This window comes from Mixophyes fleayi (genome assembly GCF_038048845.1).
Source record: "Mixophyes fleayi isolate aMixFle1 chromosome 6 unlocalized genomic scaffold, aMixFle1.hap1 SUPER_6_unloc_1, whole genome shotgun sequence".
NCBI classification, from domain to species: domain Eukaryota; kingdom Metazoa; phylum Chordata; class Amphibia; order Anura; family Limnodynastidae; genus Mixophyes; species Mixophyes fleayi.
The window spans coordinates 33958-55119 of NW_027445892.1; the positions used below are offsets into that span (position 1 = coordinate 33958).

Below are 21162 nucleotides of genomic sequence, written 5' to 3' on the forward strand. Positions count from 1 at the left end.
CCTTACAACTGGACTACACCTTGGTTTTACCTGGATGTTGGACAATTTGTGAGGGAGCACCATCTGGAGGGACTTAAACCAGACTTGTGGAAACCTAAAACTATCCACAAGCTCATCAGAGCTAAGGACATTATGGAGTCTGTTCCAGGGCTCCCTGTGGCCACGGCCAAACATGTTTGGGAGAATGTGGCCTCTAAGAGACTGACTAATGGACATAAAGACATTGCATGGATGGCCATTCAGGGGGGTTTGCCTCTCAGGACATTTATGCACTCCCGGAACCTGTGCAGATATGTTCACTGCCCCTTTTGTATTACCAAGAGGGAGACTGCTCAACATATCTTTTGGGACTGTCCCACTGCACAGGCATTGTTGGATGCCCTGGAACAGGAACTTAAGGACAGTGTGCCCAGGACTTGCCTTTCATACCATTCGGTATTTTATGGATTATTTCCTGGGACTCACACCGTTGAGGCAATCCAGGAGGCCTGGCGCCTTATGAACTGTTTTAAGGACGCTATGTGGCTTGCCAGGAACCGCCTCATCTTGAAGCGGGAGAAGATGACCATCCAGGACTGTCGCAGGCTTATCCATAGCCTGTTAAGAGACTATAACACCCTTGACAGTCCTGAGGAAGATGAAGACGACGATTGATTGTAATTGATTGATTGTTGTCCCCTCTTCTCCTCCTCCCCATTGTGTCTATTTTCAATAAAAAACTTTGGTTTGTGCTCCCCTCCCTCTCCCCCTCCAACCCATTCCCCTTCACAGCATGAAGTATTATTGAATGTCATGTCTATTTATGCACCCTTCCCTTTGTGTCTGTCCTCAATAAAAACTTTTTGCTCGTGACTCCATCACCCTACCCCTCTCACCTACCTCCCCCTCACATCCAATGTTATTTTATTGCACTGTAATACACTGTAAAGTTTGAATGGTTAGTGCAGTACTTGATGTATATAGTGTAGGATGTCATGTCTTGTACTTTATGCCCTGTATTGTACTAAAACGTATGCATGATCATGTCTTACGGTGTACTGCGTACACTTGAATGAAATGTATGAACTGTGTTTTTTGTACTTTATACAAAATAAAGCTACTTTTTCAATCAAAAAATCTGTTCTTATCAGTTTAATATCTGATACGCCCCCTATCTGGGGGCCATATATTAAATGGATTTTTAGAACAGGGAGATGGAAGAAGAGCTTGCTCTGTCCACTCCACGCATTGACCTGGTATTGCAGTACTTCCAGGACCGGTGCACTTCTCTTATCCAGTTATCAAAAAATAGAATCATGTCTCTTTTCAGCAACAAAAAAACATAAGAACAGATTTTTGTCTCCTGTGTCTTATTTCGTGTCAATTTATTGTGTCTTTTTGTTGTTTTGTTTCTTATCTCTTTTAGCAAACAAGCATTTGCAGATAAGAAGACCCTTTTCTTTGTCCAAAAGGATTACTGAATTGATCCAATTATTCCTTTAATGGAGCAACTTGTGATTTGCAAATTCAATTGGATCTCCGAATGAATGAAACTATTAATCTGACGTAGTGTGTCTCCCTCTTGTGGACCCAGTGACATAATAAAGGCAAGTGAGGATTATGACACACACCTTTTAGAACCCTGCTGCTGTTGCAGCATGCAGCTTCCTTTTCTATTTACTTGCCGGTGGCCCGAGAAACAATTGTGATGCACCTTGAAGTGCTGTTTCTGTGACATGCTGTGAATATTCCGAAAGAAGCTGGGCAGACAGTGTGATTAATTGCCTGGGGAGACGAGGACGGAACGGCAGGCCGACTAATCAGCGGGCGTCGTTGCACTTATGGTCAAGGGGAGGAGTTAATGCAAATTTTGCAGGCATCTCGTTTGAAAAGTCCTCGGCTCATGTGCGTGCCTTTGCAGACAGAGAGGTGTAAAGAGGGTCCCAGTGAAGGTGTCAGGCTTTTCAGGCTAGTCGGGCCTAGAATGTGCAGCAATGGAGTGTTGTGGGCCGCCGCTGAAGAAAGTATACGGCGTGTGGCGTGGCTGTCTCCTACAGTTGTCAGGCCTAGCCTGAGAAGCGGGCGCTTTCCTGGGTCCCTTTTCAGGTTATCGCTTCTCGGCCTTTTGGCTAAGATCAAGTGTAGTATCTGTTCTTATCAGTTTAATATCTGATACGCCCCCTATCTGGGGGCCATATATTAAATGGATTTTTAGAACAGGGAGATGGAAGAAGAGCTTGCTCTGTCCACTCCACGCATTGACCTGGTATTGCAGTACTTCCAGGACCGGTGCACTTCTCTTATCCAGTTATCAAAAAATAGAATCATGTCTCTTTTCAGCAACAAAAAAACATAAGAACAGATTTTTGTCTCCTGTGTCTTATTTCGTGTCAATTTATTGTGTCTTTTTGTTGTTTTGTTTCTTATCTCTTTTAGCAAACAAGCATTTGCAGATAAGAAGACCCTTTTCTTTGTCCAAAAGGATTACTGAATTGATCCAATTATTCCTTTAATGGAGCAACTTGTGATTTGCAAATTCAATTGGATCTCCGAATGAATGAAACTATTAATCTGACGTAGTGTGTCTCCCTCTTGTGGACCCAGTGACATAATAAAGGCAAGTGAGGATTATGACACACACCTTTTAGAACCCTGCTGCTGTTGCAGCATGCAGCTTCCTTTTCTATTTACTTGCCGGTGGCCCGAGAAACAATTGTGATGCACCTTGAAGTGCTGTTTCTGTGACATGCTGTGAATATTCCGAAAGAAGCTGGGCAGACAGTGTGATTAATTGCCTGGGGAGACGAGGACGGAACGGCAGGCCGACTAATCAGCGGGCGTCGTTGCACTTATGGTCAAGGGGAGGAGTTAATGCAAATTTTGCAGGCATCTCGTTTGAAAAGTCCTCGGCTCATGTGCGTGCCTTTGCAGACAGAGAGGTGTAAAGAGGGTCCCAGTGAAGGTGTCAGGCTTTTCAGGCTAGTCGGGCCTAGAATGTGCAGCAATGGAGTGTTGTGGGCCGCCGCTGAAGAAAGTATACGGCGTGTGGCGTGGCTGTCTCCTACAGTTGTCAGGCCTAGCCTGAGAAGCGGGCGCTTTCCTGGGTCCCTTTTCAGGTTATCGCTTCTCGGCCTTTTGGCTAAGATCAAGTGTAGTATCTGTTCTTATCAGTTTAATATCTGATACGCCCCCTATCTGGGGGCCATATATTAAATGGATTTTTAGAACAGGGAGATGGAAGAAGAGCTTGCTCTGTCCACTCCACGCATTGACCTGGTATTGCAGTACTTCCAGGACCGGTGCACTTCTCTTATCCAGTTATCAAAAAATAGAATCATGTCTCTTTTCAGCAACAAAAAAACATAAGAACAGATTTTTGTCTCCTGTGTCTTATTTCGTGTCAATTTATTGTGTCTTTTTGTTGTTTTGTTTCTTATCTCTTTTAGCAAACAAGCATTTGCAGATAAGAAGACCCTTTTCTTTGTCCAAAAGGATTACTGAATTGATCCAATTATTCCTTTAATGGAGCAACTTGTGATTTGCAAATTCAATTGGATCTCCGAATGAATGAAACTATTAATCTGACGTAGTGTGTCTCCCTCTTGTGGACCCAGTGACATAATAAAGGCAAGTGAGGATTATGACACACACCTTTTAGAACCCTGCTGCTGTTGCAGCATGCAGCTTCCTTTTCTATTTACTTGCCGGTGGCCCGAGAAACAATTGTGATGCACCTTGAAGTGCTGTTTCTGTGACATGCTGTGAATATTCCGAAAGAAGCTGGGCAGACAGTGTGATTAATTGCCTGGGGAGACGAGGACGGAACGGCAGGCCGACTAATCAGCGGGCGTCGTTGCACTTATGGTCAAGGGGAGGAGTTAATGCAAATTTTGCAGGCATCTCGTTTGAAAAGTCCTCGGCTCATGTGCGTGCCTTTGCAGACAGAGAGGTGTAAAGAGGGTCCCAGTGAAGGTGTCAGGCTTTTCAGGCTAGTCGGGCCTAGAATGTGCAGCAATGGAGTGTTGTGGGCCGCCGCTGAAGAAAGTATACGGCGTGTGGCGTGGCTGTCTCCTACAGTTGTCAGGCCTAGCCTGAGAAGCGGGCGCTTTCCTGGGTCCCTTTTCAGGTTATCGCTTCTCGGCCTTTTGGCTAAGATCAAGTGTAGTATCTGTTCTTATCAGCTTACCAACTACCCGGTGGAGGTTATGCTGAGTGTGGCTCATCCGATAGCGCACTCTAACATTGGTGAGGGGCTGATGTAGACTCTGCTGCATGGTGCACTTGTCTCTCTCCTGCCCAAAACCCAGAGGACATACCTGAGTGTGGCTCATCCGATAGCACACTCTAACCCTGGTGAGGAACTGTTTGAGACTTGTGTTACCCGATCAAAGCCGGCCAGGAGCAAGAAGACCGACCCCGGGGAAGAAGCACTGCCGACCCCCCCTGCCTGCCGGGAAGAAGACGCCGGGAGCACCTCCGGCTGAAGAAGCCCTCCTCTCCTCGGGCCCTGCTCCACTGGAAGAAGCGCCTCCTCTTCAGCGGAAGCCCCTGCTCCTCTCTACCCAGCGGGAGGACATCTGCACTGCTCCCTCCACCCCGGACGACCAGCCTCTCTACCCCAGGAAGAGCCAGGACGATGGCCTCAGCTACCCCAGCTCCTGCCTCCACCCCTGCTCCTGCCCCTGGGAAGAAGGGAGGAAAGAACACCGCCCCGAAGCCTCTCCCCGTGGCCGGAACCTCTGCCTCCACCGCCCCTGCTGCTGCCGGACAAGGCCAGCCCAACCAGGACACCCCCCAGAAGACCCCCACCCTGGAACCCTGGATGAGGCAGACCGTGGTCCTGAAGCTGAAGGAAGTGGAAGGAAGGGTCCCAGACATGACGGCCGAGACCTTCGGCAAGAAGATGATCCTGGACCAGGGCTTCTCCAAGGCTGAAACCCTCAGCGTGCAGAACTACCTGAAAGGGATCTGGTACATCACCTTCGCCTCCATTGCCATCTGCAAGAGGTACTGGGAGGCAGTGAAGACTGCGAGACCGGAGTCTCCCTTCTCCCGCTTCGTGGGGAACTGCCCCATCCAGAGAGAGGAGAGAAGAGTCACGGTCTCCATGAGAAATCCTCACACCCCTGGTAAGGACATCGCTACCTTCCTGAGCCGCTTCTGCTCCGTGGTCAAGGACCCCTCCAAGATCCTGGATGTCAACGGCTTCTGGACAGGCAAGTGGTCCATTATCATCAGACTGAGGAAAGACAGCACGGCAACTGACGGACTCCAACACCTGCCATCAAGCTTTGCCCTGGGCGGCTCTGCCGGCCTCCTCCACTATGCCGATCAGCCGAGGAACTGCAGAAAATGCGGGGAAGCTGACCACATGGCGAGAAGCTGCAAGGTCTCAGCCTGCAGGAACTGCAAGGTGGCGGGGCACGAGTCCAAGGATTGCCCAAGAAAATTGTCCTGCAACCTCTGCGGCCTGGCCAGCCACATCTACAGGGACTGCCCCCAGAGGGCCAGATCCTACGCTGCAGCTGCCGGGATTGGACTGCCGGAAAGCGGACCTACCCCTGCCCTGCAGCCCAAGCCAGCCCAGAGGAAGCAACAGAAGCCCACACCGCAGCCAAGAGCTGGTAAGATATCTCCCACCCCTGTTGTGACAGCACCCCCCTCCCTCCCCGCTGTCACAACACCCCCCCCCCCTGCAGTAGCACTAACCCCCTCCACCGCTACTGCAGCTCCCCCCCTTTCCCTGGAGGATTTCCCCCCCCTCCTCCCTCTTGTGTCTGCAGGTGATGAGAACAAACAAAGAAGGAAGCGGAAAGAGCTGGACAGCCCAGCTGGCGACTCTGACCCTTCCAAGAAAAAGGCAATCGAGCTGGAAGAGGACCCTCTCCCATCAGAGGGGGCCCTGGTAGAGATGGTGGATGAGCTGCTGGATTCTGAGCAGGAGGAGGAAGAATTCCTACAACTGCCCCAAATCTGCCTATTCGACCAGCTAGAGGAGAAAGGTCTGCTCCCACCCGAAGGGGACACGGGCAGACCGGACCAAGTCCCACCGGACAAGGAGGGTAACTGATGTATTGACTGTGCTAACTCTCTTTTTTCTCCCAACTAATGGCTAACTTTTCTCTTTTTACCATTAATGTGAGGAGTGTGAAGGATAAGATTAGACGTCAGTCTGTGTTTACCTTTCTTGACAGTCAGAAATGTGATGTTTACATGTTGCAGGAATGTTCTCTCCCTTTCTCTAGTTCCTACAGGCATCTGGGGAGGCAGTGGTCTCACGGGCCCTCCTATTGGTCTGGGGGGAGTGACTGTAAGTCTGCAGGGGTCGCCATTCTTATCAGGGGAAGCCTCTTCACATTAGATTCCGTTCAGGAGTTTGTCTGCGGCAGATTGCTTATCGTAGATGGCTCCTGGGCGGGTGAGCCTATCAGGCTTATCTGTGTGTATGCATCCCCGGGTAAGAATGAGCGTTTGGAGCTTTTCCAGACCCTGCGGGCCCAGCTCGCAACCACCAGGGCGGTAGTGATGGCTGGGGACTTCAACTGTCCTATAGAGGAAGATGGTAGGAGTTCTTGTACTAATGCTAAACTTGATGTTTCTTCCAGGTTGTTGCAGGAGATGGTAGCCGAAGCATCCTTGCGGGATGCAGTGGGATCTATGGGGGCCGGCTCTGTGAATTATACTTGGAGCCGCCCCGATGGCTCAGTGCGTTCCCGGATTGACTTTGTGTTTACATCGAGAGCGGTAAGACAAAACAGGCATGTCATGGTTCCCTGCTTTTTCTCTGATCATAGGGCCATTCTCTTTGAAGGTGTTCTGGGTCACGGGTTCCCTCCCGGCCCTGGCTCTTGGAAGCTGAACTGCGCTCTGCTGGGAAAGGAAGAGGTGATGGTTGAGCTGAGGGATGCCTATGTAATGTGGAAAAATGACAAAATGTATTTTGACTGTGTGTCTAACTGGTGGGAGTATGTCAAGGGCAAGTTTCGCAGTTTCTTTCAGGCTAAAGGCCGCCAACAGGCGTGTGAGAGGAAGAGGAACTTCAGGAGACTTCAGCGTCAGCTGCAGTCCCTGCTGGATCTCCAACTCTGCGGCTGGGATGTGAAGGATGATCTGGCTGAGGCCAAAGGGGGCCTGAAAAGGCACTTCGAGGAAGAGGCCAATCGCATCATCTTCCGTTCCAAGGTGGAGAATCTGGAGAAGGGTGAGAAATGTAATTCTTTCTTTTTCAGAAAACTCCACTCCGGCCACACGCCCCTGACTGAGCTGCGGGACGAGTCTGGCACCCCCAGGAGGGGGAAGGAGGGCGTCATGGGAGTCGTCTCAGACTACTACGGCAAACTCTACTCCCCTAAGACTACAGACGACGACGCAGCTGAATCTTTCCTGTCAGGTATCACTAACCCTATTGATCCTACAGGTAGGGCAGCTATGGATGCCCCCCTCACCTTGGGGGAGCTGCACTCTGCCGCTAAATCCTTTAGGCCGGGCAGGACCCCGGGCAGTGATGGCCTCCCAGCCGAGCTCTATGTAGCGCTGTGGGACCTCATTGGCCCGGACCTGTTAGAGCTGTATGAGGAGATGGTGGTGGAGGGCAGGATGCCTCCTACTCTGAGAGAGGGCTTGATCACGATTTTGTACAAGCGCAAGGGAGAGAGATGTGACCTCAAAAATTGGAGGCCCATCTCCCTCCTGAACGTGGACTACAAGATTTTGGCCAAGGTACTAGCCAACAGGCTAAAGGTTGTCATTGGGCGAATTGTTCATCCTGATCAGACTTGTGGCATTCCTGGTAGAAGGATTGCAGACAGCCTTGCGCTGCTGAGGGACACGGTTCATTATATCAAAGACCGCCATGCACATGTGGCCCTGGTCAGTCTTGATCAGGAGAAGGCCTTTGATCGTGTCTCTCATGGTTTTATGCGTAAGGTTCTGTGCAGGTTTGGATTGGGTGATATGTTTTGTTCTTATGTTAACCTGATGTACCTTGATATTTACAGCTCTGTGTTGGTGAACGGCTGGAAGACTGACCCCTTCTCTGTACTGTCTGGGGTCAGACAAGGCTGCCCTCTTTCACCTCTCCTTTTTGTCTGTTGTATAGAGCTCTTTGCGATGTCCATCAGGCGAAACCCAGAGATCAGAGGGATCACCGCACCGGGTCCAGACCGACTAGAGGCCAAGTGTTCGCTCTACATGGACGACGTCACTGTCTTCTGCGCTGATCAGCGTTCGGTGGCAGCACTCGTCCAGACCTGCAACAACTTCGGCCAAGCTTCAGGGGCAAAAGTCAACTGCGGGAAGTCAGAGGCAATGCTGTTTGGTCAGTGGCACCTGTCATCCCCCGCTGCATTCCCCTTCACAATCAAGCCGGACTTCATCAAAATTCTTGGAGTTTGGTTCGGTGGAGAGGAGGCGGCCCTGAAGTGCTGGGAAGAGAGACTGGCAACAGTCCGGCAAAAGATTGGACTGTGGAGCCTCAGACTTCTTACCATCGAAGGGAAAGCACTGGTACTGCGCAACGAGATTCTTCCCGTTCTTCAGTACACGGCCCAAGCTTGGCCACCTCTTGCTGCCGTCTGTAAGACCATCACGAGGACAGTCTTTCACTTCATCTGGGGCTCCAAAATGGACAGAGTGAAGCGGTCAGTTATGTACAAGGAGCCCCACAAAGGTGGGAAAGGGATCCCGGATATCCCCACCATGCTGCGTGCCTTCTTTGTTTGCAACTGTATCCGCAGGACACTCCTTGAAAAGAACGTTTGCTCTGCTGGGAAGTCCATGTCACGCTTTTTCCTTCTTCCTCTTTGGAGGAAACTTGGTTGGGACAAGTGGGACAGCTCCTTCCCTTACAACTGGACTACACCTTGGTTTTACCTGGATGTTGGACAATTTGTGAGGGAGCACCATCTGGAGGGACTTAAACCAGACTTGTGGAAACCTAAAACTATCCACAAGCTCATCAGAGCTAAGGACATTATGGAGTCTGTTCCAGGGCTCCCTGTGGCCACGGCCAAACATGTTTGGGAGAATGTGGCCTCTAAGAGACTGACTAATGGACATAAAGACATTGCATGGATGGCCATTCAGGGGGGTTTGCCTCTCAGGACATTTATGCACTCCCGGAACCTGTGCAGATATGTTCACTGCCCCTTTTGTATTACCAAGAGGGAGACTGCTCAACATATCTTTTGGGACTGTCCCACTGCACAGGCATTGTTGGATGCCCTGGAACATGAACTTAAGGACAGTGTGCCCAGGACTTGCCTTTCATACCATTCGGTATTTTATGGATTATTTCCTGGGACTCACACCGTTGAGGCAATCCAGGAGGCCTGGCGCCTTATGAACTGTTTTAAGGACGCTATGTGGCTTGCCAGGAACCGCCTCATCTTGAAGCGGGAGAAGATGACCATCCAGGACTGTCGCAGGCTTATCCATAGCCTGTTAAGAGACTATAACACCCTTGACAGTCCTGAGGAAGATGAAGACGACGATTGATTGTAATTGATTGATTGTTGCCTCCTCTTCTCCTCCTCCCCATTGTGTCTATTTTCAATAAAAAACTTTGGTTTGTGCTCCCCTCCCTTTCCCCCTCCAACCCATTCCCCTTCACAGCATGAAGTATTATTGAATGTCATGTCTATTTATGCACCCTTCCCTTTGTGTCTGTCCTCAATAAAAACTTTTTGCTCGTGACTCCATCACCCTACCCCTCTTACCTACCTCCCCCTCACATCCAATGTTATTTTATTGCACTGTAATACACTGTAAAGTTTGAATGGTTAGTGCAGTACTTGATGTATATAGTGTAGGATGTCATGTCTTGTACTTTATGCCCTGTATTGTACTAAAACGTATGCATGATCATGTCTTACGGTGTACTGCGTACACTTGAATGAAATGTATGAACTGTGTTTTTTGTACTTTATACAAAATAAAGCTACTTTTTCAATCAAAAAAAATCTGTTCTTATCAGTTTAATATCTGATACGCCCCCTATCTGGGGGCCATATATTAAATGGATTTTTAGAACAGGGAGATGGAAGAAGAGCTTGCTCTGTCCACTCCACGCATTGACCTGGTATTGCAGTACTTCCAGGACCGGTGCACTTCTCTTATCCAGTTATCAAAAAATAGAATCATGTCTCTTTTCAGCAACAAAAAAACATAAGAACAGATTTTTGTCTCCTGTGTCTTATTTCGTGTCAATTTATTGTGTCTTTTTGTTGTTTTGTTTCTTATCTCTTTTAGCAAACAAGCATTTGCAGATAAGAAGACCCTTTTCTTTGTCCAAAAGGATTACTGAATTGATCCAATTATTCCTTTAATGGAGCAACTTGTGATTTGCAAATTCAATTGGATCTCCGAATGAATGAAACTATTAATCTGACGTAGTGTGTCTCCCTCTTGTGGACCCAGTGACATAATAAAGGCAAGTGAGGATTATGACACACACCTTTTAGAACCCTGCTGCTGTTGCAGCATGCAGCTTCCTTTTCTATTTACTTGCCGGTGGCCCGAGAAACAATTGTGATGCACCTTGAAGTGCTGTTTCTGTGACATGCTGTGAATATTCCGAAAGAAGCTGGGCAGACAGTGTGATTAATTGCCTGGGGAGACGAGGACGGAACGGCAGGCCGACTAATCAGCGGGCGTCGTTGCACTTATGGTCAAGGGGAGGAGTTAATGCAAATTTTGCAGGCATCTCGTTTGAAAAGTCCTCGGCTCATGTGCGTGCCTTTGCAGACAGAGAGGTGTAAAGAGGGTCCCAGTGAAGGTGTCAGGCTTTTCAGGCTAGTCGGGCCTAGAATGTGCAGCAATGGAGTGTTGTGGGCCGCCGCTGAAGAAAGTATACGGCGTGTGGCGTGGCTGTCTCCTACAGTTGTCAGGCCTAGCCTGAGAAGCGGGCGCTTTCCTGGGTCCCTTTTCAGGTTATCGCTTCTCGGCCTTTTGGCTAAGATCAAGTGTAGTATCTGTTCTTATCAGCTTACCAACTACCCGGTGGAGGTTATGCTGAGTGTGGCTCATCCGATAGCGCACTCTAACATTGGTGAGGGGCTGATGTAGACTCTGCTGCATGGTGCACTTGTCTCTCTCCTGCCCAAAACCCAGAGGACATACCTGAGTGTGGCTCATCCGATAGCACACTCTAACCCTGGTGAGGAACTGTTTGAGACTTGTGTTACCCGATCAAAGCCGGCCAGGAGCAAGAAGACCGACCCCGGGGAAGAAGCACTGCCGACCCCCCCTGCCTGCCGGGAAGAAGACGCCGGGAGCACCTCCGGCTGAAGAAGCCCTCCTCTCCTCGGGCCCTGCTCCACTGGAAGAAGCGCCTCCTCTTCAGCGGAAGCCCCTGCTCCTCTCTACCCAGCGGGAGGACATCTGCACTGCTCCCTCCACCCCGGACGACCAGCCTCTCTACCCCAGGAAGAGCCAGGACGATGGCCTCAGCTACCCCAGCTCCTGCCTCCACCCCTGCTCCTGCCCCTGGGAAGAAGGGAGGAAAGAACACCGCCCCGAAGCCTCTCCCCGTGGCCGGAACCTCTGCCTCCACCGCCCCTGCTGCTGCCGGACAAGGCCAGCCCAACCAGGACACCCCCCAGAAGACCCCCACCCTGGAACCCTGGATGAGGCAGACCGTGGTCCTGAAGCTGAAGGAAGTGGAAGGAAGGGTCCCAGACATGACGGCCGAGACCTTCGGCAAGAAGATGATCCTGGACCAGGGCTTCTCCAAGGCTGAAACCCTCAGCGTGCAGAACTACCTGAAAGGGATCTGGTACATCACCTTCGCCTCCATTGCCATCTGCAAGAGGTACTGGGAGGCAGTGAAGACTGCGAGACCGGAGTCTCCCTTCTCCCGCTTCGTGGGGAACTGCCCCATCCAGAGAGAGGAGAGAAGAGTCACGGTCTCCATGAGAAATCCTCACACCCCTGGTAAGGACATCGCTACCTTCCTGAGCCGCTTCTGCTCCGTGGTCAAGGACCCCTCCAAGATCCTGGATGTCAACGGCTTCTGGACAGGCAAGTGGTCCATTATCATCAGACTGAGGAAAGACAGCACGGCAACTGACGGACTCCAACACCTGCCATCAAGCTTTGCCCTGGGCGGCTCTGCCGGCCTCCTCCACTATGCCGATCAGCCGAGGAACTGCAGAAAATGCGGGGAAGCTGACCACATGGCGAGAAGCTGCAAGGTCTCAGCCTGCAGGAACTGCAAGGTGGCGGGGCACGAGTCCAAGGATTGCCCAAGAAAATTGTCCTGCAACCTCTGCGGCCTGGCCAGCCACATCTACAGGGACTGCCCCCAGAGGGCCAGATCCTACGCTGCAGCTGCCGGGATTGGACTGCCGGAAAGCGGACCTACCCCTGCCCTGCAGCCCAAGCCAGCCCAGAGGAAGCAACAGAAGCCCACACCGCAGCCAAGAGCTGGTAAGATATCTCCCACCCCTGTTGTGACAGCACCCCCCTCCCTCCCCGCTGTCACAACACCCCCCCCCCCCTGCAGTAGCACTAACCCCCTCCACCGCTACTGCAGCTCCCCCCCTTTCCCTGGAGGATTTCCCCCCCCTCCTCCCTCTTGTGTCTGCAGGTGATGAGAACAAACAAAGAAGGAAGCGGAAAGAGCTGGACAGCCCAGCTGGCGACTCTGACCCTTCCAAGAAAAAGGCAATCGAGCTGGAAGAGGACCCTCTCCCATCAGAGGGGGCCCTGGTAGAGATGGTGGATGAGCTGCTGGATTCTGAGCAGGAGGAGGAAGAATTCCTACAACTGCCCCAAATCTGCCTATTCGACCAGCTAGAGGAGAAAGGTCTGCTCCCACCCGAAGGGGACACGGGCAGACCGGACCAAGTCCCACCGGACAAGGAGGGTAACTGATGTATTGACTGTGCTAACTCTCTTTTTTCTCCCAACTAATGGCTAACTTTTCTCTTTTTACCATTAATGTGAGGAGTGTGAAGGATAAGATTAGACGTCAGTCTGTGTTTACCTTTCTTGACAGTCAGAAATGTGATGTTTACATGTTGCAGGAATGTTCTCTCCCTTTCTCTAGTTCCTACAGGCATCTGGGGAGGCAGTGGTCTCACGGGCCCTCCTATTGGTCTGGGGGGAGTGACTGTAAGTCTGCAGGGGTCGCCATTCTTATCAGGGGAAGCCTCTTCACATTAGATTCCGTTCAGGAGTTTGTCTGCGGCAGATTGCTTATCGTAGATGGCTCCTGGGCGGGTGAGCCTATCAGGCTTATCTGTGTGTATGCATCCCCGGGTAAGAATGAGCGTTTGGAGCTTTTCCAGACCCTGCGGGCCCAGCTCGCAACCACCAGGGCGGTAGTGATGGCTGGGGACTTCAACTGTCCTATAGAGGAAGATGGTAGGAGTTCTTGTACTAATGCTAAACTTGATGTTTCTTCCAGGTTGTTGCAGGAGATGGTAGCCGAAGCATCCTTGCGGGATGCAGTGGGATCTATGGGGGCCGGCTCTGTGAATTATACTTGGAGCCGCCCCGATGGCTCAGTGCGTTCCCGGATTGACTTTGTGTTTACATCGAGAGCGGTAAGACAAAACAGGCATGTCATGGTTCCCTGCTTTTTCTCTGATCATAGGGCCATTCTCTTTGAAGGTGTTCTGGGTCACGGGTTCCCTCCCGGCCCTGGCTCTTGGAAGCTGAACTGCGCTCTGCTGGGAAAGGAAGAGGTGATGGTTGAGCTGAGGGATGCCTATGTAATGTGGAAAAATGACAAAATGTATTTTGACTGTGTGTCTAACTGGTGGGAGTATGTCAAGGGCAAGTTTCGCAGTTTCTTTCAGGCTAAAGGCCGCCAACAGGCGTGTGAGAGGAAGAGGAACTTCAGGAGACTTCAGCGTCAGCTGCAGTCCCTGCTGGATCTCCAACTCTGCGGCTGGGATGTGAAGGATGATCTGGCTGAGGCCAAAGGGGGCCTGAAAAGGCACTTCGAGGAAGAGGCCAATCGCATCATCTTCCGTTCCAAGGTGGAGAATCTGGAGAAGGGTGAGAAATGTAATTCTTTCTTTTTCAGAAAACTCCACTCCGGCCACACGCCCCTGACTGAGCTGCGGGACGAGTCTGGCACCCCCAGGAGGGGGAAGGAGGGCGTCATGGGAGTCGTCTCAGACTACTACGGCAAACTCTACTCCCCTAAGACTACAGACGACGACGCAGCTGAATCTTTCCTGTCAGGTATCACTAACCCTATTGATCCTACAGGTAGGGCAGCTATGGATGCCCCCCTCACCTTGGGGGAGCTGCACTCTGCCGCTAAATCCTTTAGGCCGGGCAGGACCCCGGGCAGTGATGGCCTCCCAGCCGAGCTCTATGTAGCGCTGTGGGACCTCATTGGCCCGGACCTGTTAGAGCTGTATGAGGAGATGGTGGTGGAGGGCAGGATGCCTCCTACTCTGAGAGAGGGCTTGATCACGATTTTGTACAAGCGCAAGGGAGAGAGATGTGACCTCAAAAATTGGAGGCCCATCTCCCTCCTGAACGTGGACTACAAGATTTTGGCCAAGGTACTAGCCAACAGGCTAAAGGTTGTCATTGGGCGAATTGTTCATCCTGATCAGACTTGTGGCATTCCTGGTAGAAGGATTGCAGACAGCCTTGCGCTGCTGAGGGACACGGTTCATTATATCAAAGACCGCCATGCACATGTGGCCCTGGTCAGTCTTGATCAGGAGAAGGCCTTTGATCGTGTCTCTCATGGTTTTATGCGTAAGGTTCTGTGCAGGTTTGGATTGGGTGATATGTTTTGTTCTTATGTTAACCTGATGTACCTTGATATTTACAGCTCTGTGTTGGTGAACGGCTGGAAGACTGACCCCTTCTCTGTACTGTCTGGGGTCAGACAAGGCTGCCCTCTTTCACCTCTCCTTTTTGTCTGTTGTATAGAGCTCTTTGCGATGTCCATCAGGCGAAACCCAGAGATCAGAGGGATCACCGCACCGGGTCCAGACCGACTAGAGGCCAAGTGTTCGCTCTACATGGACGACGTCACTGTCTTCTGCGCTGATCAGCGTTCGGTGGCAGCACTCGTCCAGACCTGCAACAACTTCGGCCAAGCTTCAGGGGCAAAAGTCAACTGCGGGAAGTCAGAGGCAATGCTGTTTGGTCAGTGGCACCTGTCATCCCCCGCTGCATTCCCCTTCACAATCAAGCCGGACTTCATCAAAATTCTTGGAGTTTGGTTCGGTGGAGAGGAGGCGGCCCTGAAGTGCTGGGAAGAGAGACTGGCAACAGTCCGGCAAAAGATTGGACTGTGGAGCCTCAGACTTCTTACCATCGAAGGGAAAGCACTGGTACTGCGCAACGAGATTCTTCCCGTTCTTCAGTACACGGCCCAAGCTTGGCCACCTCTTGCTGCCGTCTGTAAGACCATCACGAGGACAGTCTTTCACTTCATCTGGGGCTCCAAAATGGACAGAGTGAAGCGGTCAGTTATGTACAAGGAGCCCCACAAAGGTGGGAAAGGGATCCCGGATATCCCCACCATGCTGCGTGCCTTCTTTGTTTGCAACTGTATCCGCAGGACACTCCTTGAAAAGAACGTTTGCTCTGCTGGGAAGTCCATGTCACGCTTTTTCCTTCTTCCTCTTTGGAGGAAACTTGGTTGGGACAAGTGGGACAGCTCCTTCCCTTACAACTGGACTACACCTTGGTTTTACCTGGATGTTGGACAATTTGTGAGGGAGCACCATCTGGAGGGACTTAAACCAGACTTGTGGAAACCTAAAACTATCCACAAGCTCATCAGAGCTAAGGACATTATGGAGTCTGTTCCAGGGCTCCCTGTGGCCACGGCCAAACATGTTTGGGAGAATGTGGCCTCTAAGAGACTGACTAATGGACATAAAGACATTGCATGGATGGCCATTCAGGGGGGTTTGCCTCTCAGGACATTTATGCACTCCCGGAACCTGTGCAGATATGTTCACTGCCCCTTTTGTATTACCAAGAGGGAGACTGCTCAACATATCTTTTGGGACTGTCCCACTGCACAGGCATTGTTGGATGCCCTGGAACATGAACTTAAGGACAGTGTGCCCAGGACTTGCCTTTCATACCATTCGGTATTTTATGGATTATTTCCTGGGACTCACACCGTTGAGGCAATCCAGGAGGCCTGGCGCCTTATGAACTGTTTTAAGGACGCTATGTGGCTTGCCAGGAACCGCCTCATCTTGAAGCGGGAGAAGATGACCATCCAGGACTGTCGCAGGCTTATCCATAGCCTGTTAAGAGACTATAACACCCTTGACAGTCCTGAGGAAGATGAAGACGACGATTGATTGTAATTGATTGATTGTTGCCTCCTCTTCTCCTCCTCCCCATTGTGTCTATTTTCAATAAAAAACTTTGGTTTGTGCTCCCCTCCCTTTCCCCCTCCAACCCATTCCCCTTCACAGCATGAAGTATTATTGAATGTCATGTCTATTTATGCACCCTTCCCTTTGTGTCTGTCCTCAATAAAAACTTTTTGCTCGTGACTCCATCACCCTACCCCTCTTACCTACCTCCCCCTCACATCCAATGTTATTTTATTGCACTGTAATACACTGTAAAGTTTGAATGGTTAGTGCAGTACTTGATGTATATAGTGTAGGATGTCATGTCTTGTACTTTATGCCCTGTATTGTACTAAAACGTATGCATGATCATGTCTTACGGTGTACTGCGTACACTTGAATGAAATGTATGAACTGTGTTTTTTGTACTTTATACAAAATAAAGCTACTTTTTCAATCAAAAAAAATCTGTTCTTATCAGTTTAATATCTGATACGCCCCCTATCTGGGGGCCATATATTAAATGGATTTTTAGAACAGGGAGATGGAAGAAGAGCTTGCTCTGTCCACTCCACGCATTGACCTGGTATTGCAGTACTTCCAGGACCGGTGCACTTCTCTTATCCAGTTATCAAAAAATAGAATCATGTCTCTTTTCAGCAACAAAAAAACATAAGAACAGATTTTTGTCTCCTGTGTCTTATTTCGTGTCAATTTATTGTGTCTTTTTGTTGTTTTGTTTCTTATCTCTTTTAGCAAACAAGCATTTGCAGATAAGAAGACCCTTTTCTTTGTCCAAAAGGATTACTGAATTGATCCAATTATTCCTTTAATGGAGCAACTTGTGATTTGCAAATTCAATTGGATCTCCGAATGAATGAAACTATTAATCTGACGTAGTGTGTCTCCCTCTTGTGGACCCAGTGACATAATAAAGGCAAGTGAGGATTATGACACACACCTTTTAGAACCCTGCTGCTGTTGCAGCATGCAGCTTCCTTTTCTATTTACTTGCCGGTGGCCCGAGAAACAATTGTGATGCACCTTGAAGTGCTGTTTCTGTGACATGCTGTGAATATTCCGAAAGAAGCTGGGCAGACAGTGTGATTAATTGCCTGGGGAGACGAGGACGGAACGGCAGGCCGACTAATCAGCGGGCGTCGTTGCACTTATGGTCAAGGGGAGGAGTTAATGCAAATTTTGCAGGCATCTCGTTTGAAAAGTCCTCGGCTCATGTGCGTGCCTTTGCAGACAGAGAGGTGTAAAGAGGGTCCCAGTGAAGGTGTCAGGCTTTTCAGGCTAGTCGGGCCTAGAATGTGCAGCAATGGAGTGTTGTGGGCCGCCGCTGAAGAAAGTATACGGCGTGTGGCGTGGCTGTCTCCTACAGTTGTCAGGCCTAGCCTGAGAAGCGGGCGCTTTCCTGGGTCCCTTTTCAGGTTATCGCTTCTCGGCCTTTTGGCTAAGATCAAGTGAGTACCTGTCTGAGTAGGGTTTGCCTGTGCCTGAAAGGACCATGGGAAAGCTTGGTCTGGCCAGAGGGCCGGTGGCTTTGAAAGCCTGGGCTAGAGCCCCTGGAGTGGTGACCCAGGGGTGCCAAAATCACTTGGGGCGTGGGACCCTCACTTGATGCGGCACTTTGCACAAACCCCACTTTCATGCCACACACCTTTCCTTGCCCCGGCCTTTTGGCTAGGCAGGAATAATTTTTAACATCTCGGCCGAAAGGCTGGGGCCGTTATACACGGCACTATTTATTTTCTCACCTGTTTTGTCACTCCACTTTTTTCTATGTTTTATTCACGGATTTTAGGGTGCGGATAAGGTCCTTATGGGCTCTATACCCCCGAAGATCTAGGGGGGGCTGTGTGGCCATCAGGTTCCGGTCCCCCTGAAAACCCCATCGTTGGCTCACCCTCCTGGGGGTGAGCTAGTTGTCGAGCCCTGGGTGAAGCCTCGGTGGATCCCAGGGCCAAAGGGACCCCCCCTAGCCTCGCAGCGAAGGGGGGTCCGAAGACCCTTGCCCCCTAAGGGTCCTTATGGATCCGGGGGTCGGGGACTAGGGCCTTTCCTTTATTGAGGAGGGCCAGTTCTGCATCCCTTGTGCACGTTTTTTAAGTTTTCACTTATTTTTTCGGACACTTGGGCACGAGAGCACTGATTGGAGTCTTTCAGACTACCTAGGCTTTCAATAAAAAATCTGTTCTTATCAGTTTAATATCTGATACGCCCCCTATCTGGGGGCCATATATTAAATGGATTTTTAGAACAGGGAGATGGAAGAAGAGCTTGCTCTGTCCACTCCACGCATTGACCTGGTATTGCAGTACTTCCAGGACCGGTGCACTTCTCTTATCCAGTTATCAAAAAATAGAATCATGTCTCTTTTCAGCAACAAAAAAACATAAGAACAGATTTTTGTCTCCTGTGTCTTATTTCGTGTCAATTTATTGTGTCTTTTTGTTGTTTTGTTTCTTATCTCTTTTAGCAAACAAGCATTTGCAGATAAGAAGACCCTTTTCTTTGTCCAAAAGGATTACTGAATTGATCCAATTATTCCTTTAATGGAGCAACTTGTGATTTGCAAATTCAATTGGATCTCCGAATGAATGAAACTATTAATCTGACGTAGTGTGTCTCCCTCTTGTGGACCCAGTGACATAATAAAGGCAAGTGAGGATTATGACACACACCTTTTAGAACCCTGCTGCTGTTGCAGCATGCAGCTTCCTTTTCTATTTACTTGCCGGTGGCCCGAGAAACAATTGTGATGCACCTTGAAGTGCTGTTTCTGTGACATGCTGTGAATATTCCGAAAGAAGCTGGGCAGACAGTGTGATTAATTGCCTGGGGAGACGAGGACGGAACGGCAGGCCGACTAATCAGCGGGCGTCGTTGCACTTATGGTCAAGGGGAGGAGTTAATGCAAATTTTGCAGGCATCTCGTTTGAAAAGTCCTCGGCTCATGTGCGTGCCTTTGCAGACAGAGAGGTGTAAAGAGGGTCCCAGTGAAGGTGTCAGGCTTTTCAGGCTAGTCGGGCCTAGAATGTGCAGCAATGGAGTGTTGTGGGCCGCCGCTGAAGAAAGTATACGGCGTGTGGCGTGGCTGTCTCCTACAGTTGTCAGGCCTAGCCTGAGAAGCGGGCGCTTTCCTGGGTCCCTTTTCAGGTTATCGCTTCTCGGCCTTTTGGCTAAGATCAAGTGTAGTATCTGTTCTTATCAGTTTAATATCTGATACGCCCCCTATCTGGGGGCCATATATTAAATGGATTTTTAGAACAGGGAGATGGAAGAAGAGCTTGCTCTGTCCACTCCACGCATTGACCTGGTATTGCAGTACTTCCAGGACCGGTGCACTTCTCTTATCCAGTTATCAAAAAATAGAATCATGTCTCTTTTCAGCAACAAAAAAACATAAGAACAGATTTTTGTCTCCTGTGTCTTATTTCGTGTCAATTTATTGTGTCTTTTTGTTGTTTTGTTTCTTATCTCTTTTAGCAAACAAGCATTTGCAGATAAGAAGACCCTTTTCTTTGTCCAAAAGGATTACTGAATTGATCCAATTATTCCTTTAATGGAGCAACTTGTGATTTGCAAATTCAATTGGATCTCCGAATGAATGAAACTATTAATCTGACGTAGTGTGTCTCCCTCTTGTGGACCCAGTGACATAATAAAGGCAAGTGAGGATTATGACACACACCTTTTAGAACCCTGCTGCTGTTGCAGCATGCAGCTTCCTTTTCTATTTACTTGCCGGTGGCCCGAGAAACAATTGTGATGCACCTTGAAGTGCTGTTTCTGTGACATGCTGTGAATATTCCGAAAGAAGCTGGGCAGACAGTGTGATTAATTGCCTGGGGAGACGAGGACGGAACGGCAGGCCGACTAATCAGCGGGCGTCGTTGCACTTATGGTCAAGGGGAGGAGTTAATGCAAATTTTGCAGGCATCTCGTTTGAAAAGTCCTCGGCTCATGTGCGTGCCTTTGCAGACAGAGAGGTGTAAAGAGGGTCCCAGTGAAGGTGTCAGGCTTTTCAGGCTAGTCGGGCCTAGAATGTGCAGCAATGGAGTGTTGTGGGCCGCCGCTGAAGAAAGTATACGGCGTGTGGCGTGGCTGTCTCCTACAGTTGTCAGGCCTAGCCTGAGAAGCGGGCGCTTTCCTGGGTCCCTTTTCAGGTTATCGCTTCTCGGCCTTTTGGCTAAGATCAAGTGAGTACCTGTCTGAGTAGGGTTTGCCTGTGCCTGAAAGGACCATGGGAAAGCTTGGTCTGGCCAGAGGGCCGGTGGCTTTGAAAGCCTGGGCTAGAGCCCCTGGAGTGGTGACCCAGGGGTGCCAAAATCACTTGGGGCGTGGGACCCTCACTTGATGCGGCACTTTGCACAAACCCCACTTTCATGCCACACACCTTTCCTTGCCCCGGCCTTTTGGCTAGGCAGGAATAATTTTTAACATCTCGGCCGAAAGGCTGGGGCCGTTATACACGGCACTATTTATTTTCTCACCTGTTTTGTCACTCCACTTTTTTCTATGTTTTATTCACGGATTTTAGGGTGCGGATAAGGTCCTTATGGGCTCTATACCCCCGAAGATCTAGGGGGGGCTGTGTGGCCATCAGGTTCCGGTCCCCCTGAAAACCCCATCGTTGGCTCACCCTCCTGGGGGTGAGCTAGTTGTCGAGCCCTGGGTGAAGCCTCGGTGGATCCCAGGGCCAAAGGGACCCCCCCTAGCCTCGCAGCGAAGGGGGGTCCGAAGACCCTTGCCCCCTAAGGGTCCTTATGGATCCGGGGGTCGGGGACTAGGGCCTTTCCTTTATTGAGGAGGGCCAGTTCTGCATCCCTTGTGCACGTTTTTTAAGTTTTCACTTATTTTTTCGGACACTTGGGCACGA

At 50.1% G+C, this 21162-nt stretch overlaps 3 non-coding genes and 6 pseudogenes across 3 annotated transcripts; all 9 read left to right on the top strand.

The window, feature by feature from the left end:
• Positions 1-1096: 1096 nt before the first annotated feature.
• Positions 1097-1269, top strand: LOC142111924 (U2 spliceosomal RNA; annotated as a pseudogene).
• Positions 1270-2088: 819 nt separating this feature from the next.
• LOC142111866 (U2 spliceosomal RNA) lies at positions 2089-2279 on the top strand. The gene has a single exon (XR_012681022.1). It is a non-coding gene; the product is annotated as a U2 spliceosomal RNA (small nuclear RNA).
• Positions 2280-3098: 819 nt separating this feature from the next.
• LOC142111878 (U2 spliceosomal RNA) lies at positions 3099-3289 on the top strand. Its single transcript, XR_012681034.1, has one exon. It is a non-coding gene; the product is annotated as a U2 spliceosomal RNA (small nuclear RNA).
• Positions 3290-4108: 819 nt separating this feature from the next.
• Positions 4109-4265, top strand: LOC142111987 (U2 spliceosomal RNA; annotated as a pseudogene).
• Positions 4266-9916: 5651 nt separating this feature from the next.
• LOC142111949 (U2 spliceosomal RNA) lies at positions 9917-10091 on the top strand (annotated as a pseudogene).
• Positions 10092-10910: 819 nt separating this feature from the next.
• Positions 10911-11067, top strand: LOC142111988 (U2 spliceosomal RNA; annotated as a pseudogene).
• Positions 11068-16719: 5652 nt separating this feature from the next.
• LOC142111950 (U2 spliceosomal RNA) lies at positions 16720-16894 on the top strand (annotated as a pseudogene).
• Positions 16895-18447: 1553 nt separating this feature from the next.
• Positions 18448-18623, top strand: LOC142111959 (U2 spliceosomal RNA; annotated as a pseudogene).
• Positions 18624-19442: 819 nt separating this feature from the next.
• LOC142111890 (U2 spliceosomal RNA) lies at positions 19443-19633 on the top strand. Its single transcript, XR_012681046.1, has one exon. It is a non-coding gene; the product is annotated as a U2 spliceosomal RNA (small nuclear RNA).
• Positions 19634-21162: the final 1529 nt, after the last annotated feature.